Here is a 9,928-nt window from a genome sequence, read left to right as displayed (position 1 = left end):
ATTCAGCCTGGGTGATAGTGTTCTGTTATTCAGCCTGGGTGATAGTGTTCTGTTATTCAGCCTGGGTGATAGTGTTCAGTTATTCAGTCTGGGTGATAGTGTTCTGTTATTCAGCCTGGGTGATAGTGTTCTGTTATTCAGTCTGGGTGATAGTGTTCTGTTATTCAGCCTGGGTGATAGTGTTCTGTTATTCAGCCTGGGTGATAGTGTTCAGTTATTCAGTCTGGGTGATAGTGTTCTGTTATTCAGCCTGGGTGATAGTGTTCAGTTATTCAGCCTGGGTGATAGTGTTCAGTTATTCAGCCTGGGTGATAGTGTTCTGTTATTCAGCCTGGGTGATAGTGTTCTGTTATTCAGCCTGGGTGATAGTGTTCAGTTATTCAGCCTGGGTGATAGTGTTCTGTTATTCAGCCTGGGTGATAGTGTTCTGTTATTCAGCCTGGGTGATAGTGTTCTGTTATTCAGCCTGGGTGATAGTGTTCTGTTATTCAGCCTGGGTGATAGTGTTCAGTTATTCAGCCTGGGGGATAGTGTTCAGTTATTCAGCCTGGGTGATAGTGTTCAGTTATTCAGCCTGGGTGATAGTGTTCTGTTATTCAGCCTGGGTGATAGTGTTCTGTTATTCAGCCTGGGTGATAGTGTTCTGTTATTCAGTCTATCCCCCGGAGCAGCTCAGTGCAGGGAAGCCATAAGTGTTGGATATTTAAAGATATTTTAAAGTTAATGTTAATGGCAAAAATCAGTTGATTTCTAGTTGGAACTCAGATTTATTTATTATTTTGCATTATATCTGCTTGGCAGTGATGCTTTAGATAAATTGTAAATATTTAACTGGTCTGAATAGTTATGTCAATAGCTCTGATTGGCTGTTTCAGTCCTGCCCATACCGGGCTGGTTACACATAAACAAACTCTATTATAGCCTACCTTTTCCAGCTTGCCTACCTTGCCATCACCATTTTACCTCACAGTTTTACCCTTTCTACCACAGGCAAATACACAACCACCACAAAATACAAAATCATTGTATATACAGGTTCACAGAATTGTTAACTGTTTAATGCACAAAACAAAAATCTGTAAGGCACATAATGCATAGAATAGAACTTATGATGAACCGACTTTCTGTCTATTATTTTAATTGTTTTATTTTTTTGTTGTTGTTTTTATTTCTCCAGCAGAACAAGGAAACTGAAGCTCCTCCATGTTTGGTCCTTGTAAGACATACCTCTCAACTGTCCGAATTTTGGAGGGACAGTCCCTCTTTTGACAGCTCAACCTGCAGTCCCGGATTCTTACTGAAAAGTCCCTCATTTCCCTTTGATCTCCTGCACTGAATGCTAAAAAAAGATACAAATTTAATTAAAAAGTAGCTTTTGGCAGAGCCCAGAAATCTTAACGAGTGTCACCTGCACGTTAAGATCTGCTCACTTGGCGATGCAGATCTTGAAGTGAGCAGATCTTCTCCCAATATCCCCCACCTACGGGTGGGCGATATCGGGCGAATACAGGCTAATTCTAATAATCAAATTAGATCGAAGGTAATAGGCGCAGTCGGTTTGGGGACCACATCAACGAGCCGATGCGGTCCCTGATCCAGTTAAAATTTTTAACCTGCACAATCGATATCTGGCCGATTTCAGCCCAGATATTGGTTGGGCAGGCCCGTTGTTAGTGCCCCTACAAGGGTCGATTAGCTGCCGAATCGGTTTAAGGGACTGATATCGGCATCTAGAATTGGCCCGTGTGTGGCCACCTTTAGATACATTGTTTCTCACATTTAATTAAATAAGTAGGCTTTTGGCAGAGAGCCCAGAAAGGTAATAAGCCCCCCTGCACTGAGATACAATTGTAACTAATAAGGTCTCGGGGGAACTGAGACTCGCAGCTTAAAGCTTTCAGCTTTTTTAACAAAACTGTGATAACACATAGAACAAGACCCCAAAACCCCCCAGAAATGTGTTCAAACTTTAAATTACCTGCCAAATTTAGTGGTGTTTAGGGGGTGTGGTTTAAAAAATGGGCATGGTTAAAACAAATTGCCATGCTACGCGCGCCATTTCTTTTTGTACCTTTTTCCATTTTCAAAATGTTGGGAGGTATACAGCGCTGCGGAATATGTTGGCGCTTTATAAATAAATGTTAATAATAATAATAACATTACCAGTGCCCAGGTGGTTCCCCCCCTGCATAATGTTAACAAAACTGTAACAACAAAGGGTGAATGGATAGTGGTCATTTAATGATCTACCTTACCAAATGTGGAGCAGCTTTAATTATGCCTAATCTTTCCATAGTCTTTTATGGAATGGCTAACCTGGCTTGAGAATTCTCAGGGATGCTTAGCAGTAGAAAGAAATGCTGGTGTGCCACACTCTGGCTAGAATTTAGACATGTCAAAGCACCATAATCTTTTGGGAATTTACCTGATTTTCTCCTGAAGTCACAGCCTAGTGACCCGTGGCTGGGGCGTGGTTTAGACAAAACGGGCTTGTCTGTGGGTGGAATGGGCGTGGCTTGGCATGGGCCAAGGGGTGGTGGCTAACATGCCCCCAGCTTATAATGCAGCCTGGTTGACATCTCTGAGAACTGATTTTGATGTTTTGAGCTTTGAATGTGTCGGCAAGAAAAAGCCAGTGAAGGAATATGAGAACATAGATAAATATTAGAAGAATCTCGATCTGTGGAAGAATCGCTTATTATTAGGGATGCACCAATTCCCGGATTCGGTTCGAGATTGGGGCCGAATTCAGCCTTTTTACAAAGTATTTGGTTTCGGCTGAGTCCTTGCTCTGTGCCGAACATATGCTAATTATCATACGGAAAGGTTAAATGTTAGGGGGGAAATTGTCAATTAACCGACAATTAACCCTTTCCTCTCCTAATTAGCATATGCTAGATATTTGGCTGGATCCGTCGGATCGAGTTTGGCCAAACCCAAAAACGAGGGTTCACTGCATCCCTACTTATTATGTAGGCCTTTAATAAAGCAGCTATAAATAACTCATTCAGCCATGTTGTTGCCTTTTGTTACAGTTTGTGTGAACTGAAAACATTCTAATGCTCTGATTGGTTAGTTCCGCTATTCAAATGAATGTTCTGATTGGAGGTTTGTTTTAACTTTCTCCACTTCAAATTCGCAGACCGCCCCCCCCCCCCCCAGGCAAATGATTACCATAATGAATCCCTGTGGTTTGGACTGCTAAATATCACACGCATTGGAGCAAGTCTAAACTCGCTGATTGGATGAAAGGAACGGAGAGACATAAAAAACAACAGGACAAGTTTTAACACATTTGTGGGAGCACCCCAGGTATGGGCGTTTTACCATAATTACTATAATAAGTACGTGCAGCACATGGACACACCCCTATATTGTATTCATCAAAGAGGAAGAAAGGGCAAGTAAGTTATTGCTTCATAGTAATGGGACAACACTGAAGATGTCAGGAAAGCTCAGTCAGGGCCAAAGTGGTGGGGTGCCCTGGTCCAACCCATGATGAAAGGACGACCAGCTTATATTGATTATCCATAATTTGAATAATTTCCATGGGGATTTATATCACAGATGTATGATCACATCAAGGTAAATCCCACTCAAGGGATGTTATTTACCTATGGTCATATTTGTCGTAGCCTAGAACCTTACTGCTAGGTTGGCTTCTGGGAAAAGCGTCTCTTGAACAATGCATTGCTCATCTAAACGTTTTTAAGCCCCTCCCCATCCTCCAAACAGCCCCTTTAATGTCTGTGACAGAGTTCTTATATACAGCATGGCTGCAGCACTTCCTTCCTCTCAGGGCATTCTGGGAAAAAGACAATCCAGGACAGAAGGGAATTTTAATCTGTTAGCACTACCCTACCCTCTTCTGTCTGGGATGAATTACTTTAAAATAGTTTCATTTTTTTTGGTGTTACCGTTCCTTTAAATACACCTTTCAGTAAGTTTGTCAATCTAGGTAATCACATGCACTCACCTTTCTTCCTATCAGTGGCAACTTCCATATCGCTTCCCTTGTCTGAGTGATTTGCCTCTGACTTCCGTAGAACGGTGGTAGCTACGTACAGGTTGGTTATTACCCTGTCTATTTGTATGTTGGTTATACAGGTTTGGGACCTTTTATCCAGAATGCTCAGGACCAGGGGTTTTCTGGATTAGGGATCTTTCCGTAATTTGGATCTCCATAACTTAAGTCTCCTAAAAATCATTTAAATATTAAATAAACCCAATAGGATTGTTTTGCCTCCAATTATGATTAATTATATCTTAGTTGGGATCAAGTACAGGTACTGTTTTATTATTACAGAGAAAAGGGAATCATTTAACCATTAAATAAACCCAATAGGGCTGTTCCGCCCCCAATAAGGGGTAATTATATCTTAGTTGGGATCAAGTACAGGTACTGTTTTATTATTACAGAGAAAAGGGAATCATTTAACCATGAAATAAACCCAATAGGGCTGTTCTGCCCCCAATAAGGGGTAATTATATCTTAGTTGGGATCAAGTACAGGTACTGTTTTATTATTACAGAGAAAAGGGAATCATTTAACCATGAAATAAACCCAATAGGGCTGTTCTGCCCCCAATAAGGGGTAATTATATCTTAGTTGGGATCAAGTACAGGTACTGTTTTATTATTACAGAGAAAAGGGAATCATTTAACCATTAAATAAACCCAATAGGGCTGTTCTGCCCCCAATAAGGGGTAATTATATCTTAGTTGGGATCAAGTACAGGTACTGTTTTATTATTACAGAGAAAAGGGAATCATTTAACCATTAAATAAACCCAATAGGGCTGTTCTGCCCCCAATAAGGGGTAATTATATCTTAGTTGGGATCAAGTACAGGTACTGTTTTATTATTACAGAGAAAAGGGAATCATTTAACCATTAAATAAACCCAATAGGGCTGTTCCGCCCCCAATAAGGGGTAATTATATCTTGGTTGGGATCAAGTACAGGTACTGTTTTATTATTACAGAGAAAAGGGAATCATTTAACCATGAAATAAACCCAATAGGGCTGTTCTGCCCCCAATAAGGGGTAATTAAATCTTAGTTGGGATCAAGTACATGTACTGTTTTATTATTACAGAGAAAAGGGAATCATTTAACCATTAAATAAACCCAATAAGGCTGTTCTGCCCCAATAAGGGGTAATTATATCTTAGTTGGGATCAAGTACAGGTACTGTTTTATTATTACAGAGAAAAGGGAATCATTTAACCATTAAATAAACCCAATAGGGCTGTTCTGCCCCCAATAAGGGGTAATTATATCTTAGTTGGGATCAAGTACAGGTACTGTTTTATTATTACAGAGAAAAGGGAATCATTTAACCATTAAATAAACCCAATAGGGCTGTTCTGCCCCCAATAAGGGGTAATTATATCTTAGTTGGGATCAAGTACAGGTACTGTTTTATTATTACAGAGAAAAGGGAATCATTTAACCATTAAATAAACCCAATAGGGCTGTTCCGCCCCCAATAAGAGGTAATTATATCTTAGTTGGGATCAAGTACAGGTACTGTTTTATTATTACAGAGAAAAGGGAATCATTTAACCATTAAATAAACCCAATAGGGCTGTTCCGCCCCCAATAAGGGGTAATTATATCTTGGTTGGGATCAAGTACAGGTACTGTTTTATTATTACAGAGAAAAGGGAATCATTTAACCATTAAATAAACCCAATAGGGCTGTTCTGCCCCCAATAAGGGGTAGTTATATCTTAGTTGGGATCAAGTACAGGTACTGTTTTATTATTACAGAGAAAAGGGAATCATTTAACCATTAAATAAACCCAATAGGGCTGTTCTGCCCCAATAAGGGGTAATTATATCTTAGTTGGGATCAAGTACAGGTACTGTTTTATTATTACAGAGAAAAGGGAATCATTTAACCATTAAATAAACCCAATAGGGCTGTTCTGCCCCAATAAGGGGTAATTATATCTTAGTTGGGATCAAGTACAGGTACTGTTTTATTATTACAGAGAAAAGGGAAATCATATTTAAAAATTAGAATTTTTTACTTATAATTGGGTCTATGGGAAACAGCCTCTCCGTAATTCGAAACTTTCTGGATAACGGGTTTCCGGATAAGGGATCCCATACCTGTACAGTGATTTTACTAGCCTCACACAAACACAACACCATCTGCCCCCTCAGTGGAACAGCCCCTCAGAGGATTCCCTTTGCTCTTCTGTTAGAAGCTAGTGAAGAAAATGTAGGCAAGAATCATTTTATTTGTGCAGCGATGCCAAGGTATGTAGCACTTTTACACTTATGGTATAGACAAGGGAACAAGTGCTGATGAACAGGTACAAGTGCAATAATGGGCTCCCTGCCCCGAAGAGCTTACAATCTAACAAAATAAGCTTCTTACAATATGTATTATAAGAGGACATCATTATTACATTAGACATACATCGGATGGCCAGAGGCAAGCGCAGAACCTAGTTAATGACAATGAATTGATGAGTGAGTGGGTCGTGTATAAGTGATGCGCAGGAACCGTCTCTCCTATTATCAATTTTTATCAGTGTCGGACTGGGACCCCAGGGACCCACCAGAAAACCTTAGCCCATAGGCCCACTCGTAAGACTATTTTTCTTCCTTTCCTCCCCCAACCTCTTTATTCTCCCAGTCTCTTTTATTTACATTGTAGCATCTATTCTTCCATCTATTTCTCCTCTTTCTTCCCATTTAGAAATAGGGAATGACCATGAAGCTGGCCAATTATCAGGAGCAGGAGGGCCCACTGACACCTGGGCCCCCCGGGACTTTTCCTGGTATCCTGGCCAGTCCGACACTGCTTTTTATCCATAATTGCATATGTTGGCAAGTAGCTAATCCACTAGCTAAAATCAATAGGCCAGTCATTGTTCAAGGGTATATATATTTATATATATATATATATATATATATATATATATATATATATATATATATATATATATAAAGCAGGTTTTATCCATCTCTAACCTACCCAAAGTCTAGCACCTGAGGCAACCGATGTGCCTACATCTCTCCAGCTATTTTAGAACTACAATGCCCAACATGCCCAAGCAAAGGGTTTGAGGAGTTGTAGTCTAACAAGAGCTGGAGGCCATAGATTGACCGGATATGTTGCCCATGCACATATGTTGTCCATGTTATAAAGCACATATGAATTTATCACGTATGTTTATATTGTATCCCAGCAGCATATATTGATTTTATATATATATATATTGATGCGTAGAGCGCCTGTTGAACACATTGGCATTTCTATAATATCCTCACCCAAATGCTCCAATTGCACATAATTCCCTTTGTGTTTAAGGTCCCAGAGACCATTTGCTACAGTTATTTTGAGTGCCCACTTTATTCCGCCCCCAATACCTGTATAGGCAGTAAATCAGCCACTCATACTCCTTGGATGGAGGAAATTTATGATGGGAGGAGTGTGGTCTATGGCTTTATTACATGCATTTTACATATACAGTCAGGATCAGAGCAGTTGTCTCACAATACATATGGCAATACCATTTATCGGATGCATTTATAACCCTGCCGGCCCGGGGCTTTCTGGCACTTTGCTTTTTTCTGCCCCCCCCCCCGGAGGCTAAGGTTCATTGCAAAAGCAATCCAGCTGCTGGCTAGAGAGATTATTCTAATCCTATGGTTTGTAGCAATGTTGGCAAGATCAGTAGCACTTCCGTTATACATGTATGAAAAACTCTCAACACTCTGATTGGCTACAGGTTGGGAACCCTAGTGGTCTGATTGGCTACAGGTTGGACAAGCCATGTGAAGATTCTTATACTCACAATGGCTACAGGTTGATCAAGTGCTGTAAAAACTCTTAATTTTCTGGCTGGCTACAAGCTGGTCAAGTGGGATGAATTTATTCTGCCTCTAATGCTCTGACTGACTGCTGTCACTCAAACCCTGTGACCTTATCATTTCTCTGATTGGCTATAATTTGATCTAGCCCTGTGACAGTTGTGCATGTGAAAACTCTAATGCCCTGATTGGCTACACGTTGGCCATGCCCTGTGACTGTTTATTGGTACATTGGTCTATCCCTGTGAAAATTCCACATCGGCTTCACGTTGGTCAAGCCCTGTGGCCATTTAGTTGCTTTGATTGGCTACAGATTGGTCTATCCGTGTGAAAATTCCAATGCTTTGCTACAGGTTAAGTGCTGTAAATTTTCTAATTCTCTTCTTGGACATTATAGCCCTATGAATATTCCAGGCCTCTATTGGCTTAATGATGATCTATCCATGTGAACATTTTATGTACTGGCTGGTTCCATACAGACAAAGAAACAGTTCTAATAGCTGCCCAGAGCTCAGCAAATGTGGAAGAGAAATTGTGACTTCTCATCGTAGCTAAAATACCTGAAATCAGTCATCAATAAACCCCCTCCTTGTGCATCTTTCTCTTTGCAGTACCAGCAAAGTTCCCACAGCTCGGAATGAGTATGAAGAGTAACAGCACTAGTTTCACCATGGAGTAAGTCCTCGTGGCAAGTCTTTTATTCTTCACTTATTCAGTATCGCGCTCTTTGGTGGCCTGTTTGGCTTGTGTCTCAATACTGCATGTACCAAAAGTGATACTACCACCCTTCATTCATAACCTACGTTCACACATCACAAAAATTTCAATTAGGGCATGAGTTTCTTCAAATTAAAAAATGCATTTGATCACATCATTTGGAAGGCTACTGTACCAGCTTGCCACCCCCATCTCACTACATTAGCTTTGTGTAAACCATCTGGTTTCTTTATGATGGGAAACCGCTCTATAACTTCCTAAACTGCACATACAGGTAGCCACTTATAGAACAATCTGTCACAATCAATTGCTACCTTACTGACCACCAAAGTTTCAGAAGTTGCAGGGCCAGGTAGGCAGACAGGTGGTCCCCCCTACTATTGTGCCCTTGGCACGTGCCTCTTCTGCCTATCCCTAACTCTGGCCCTGACAAAGCTTCTTAAATGGACTTTACAGCACAGATATGGCTGATATACCATTGTTTTAGATGAAAAAATGTAAAAACAAAATAAAAGCCCTTTTATGGATAACTTTCGAATTGGTTTAAAATATAGGGTAATGGACAATGGCAGTATCCCTTTTAAAAACTTAATACCAAAAACAGAGCACAGGATTCAAAATACTTTCTCTCAGACGTGTAACTCTAAGGTGGCTGTACACGGGCTGATTCTAGCTGCCAATATCTGTCCTTTAGACCGATTCGGCAGCTTATCTGCCCGTGTATGGGCACGAACGACGGTCCTGCCCGGCCGACAGCTGGCCTGAAATCATCCATCTTTATTGGACAGGTTTGATTTTTTCATCAGATCAGGGACGGCATTGGCTCGTTGATGCGGTCCCCAAACCGACGGCGCCTATACCCATCGTTCTAATTTGATTGATTGTTTGGTCCCAAAGCCAAACGACTAAATTAGCCCGATATCGCCCACCCGCTCGCTTGGTGACCTCGCCACCTTTAACCAGCACAATTAATGAGCTATGTGTGCACATAATCAAGTTATCATTTAAAATGCAATTAATCAACAAAAGTGCTTAAATGATTGTGGGTAAACATCCTAGTGTGCAGTACAGCCTGCAGTACTGAAGAGTCTCCACTAGAGGGCTTCATTTTTAACCGCTTGCATGTCGGTAGTGTTTAAAACACTGAATTGCAATATCTTGTAGAAAGGTTAAAGCCCTAGAGGACGGCAAGTTTTCCTTTAGAAGGACCTCCAGAGGTTGTTCACCTACAACTCCCTGCAAACCTGTTATGACGGTACTGGGTTGTGAGTGCAAAATGTACTCTTAAGGTGGCCATACACGGGCCGATTGTAGCTGCCGATATGGGTCCCTTAAACCAATTCGGCAGCTTATCGGCCCGTGTAGGGGCAGCAATGATG

The sequence above is a fragment of the Xenopus tropicalis genome, chromosome 6, assembly GCF_000004195.4.
Source record: "Xenopus tropicalis strain Nigerian chromosome 6, UCB_Xtro_10.0, whole genome shotgun sequence".
Lineage (NCBI taxonomy): Eukaryota > Metazoa > Chordata > Amphibia > Anura > Pipidae > Xenopus > Xenopus tropicalis.
This window is presented reverse-complemented; position numbering follows the sequence as displayed.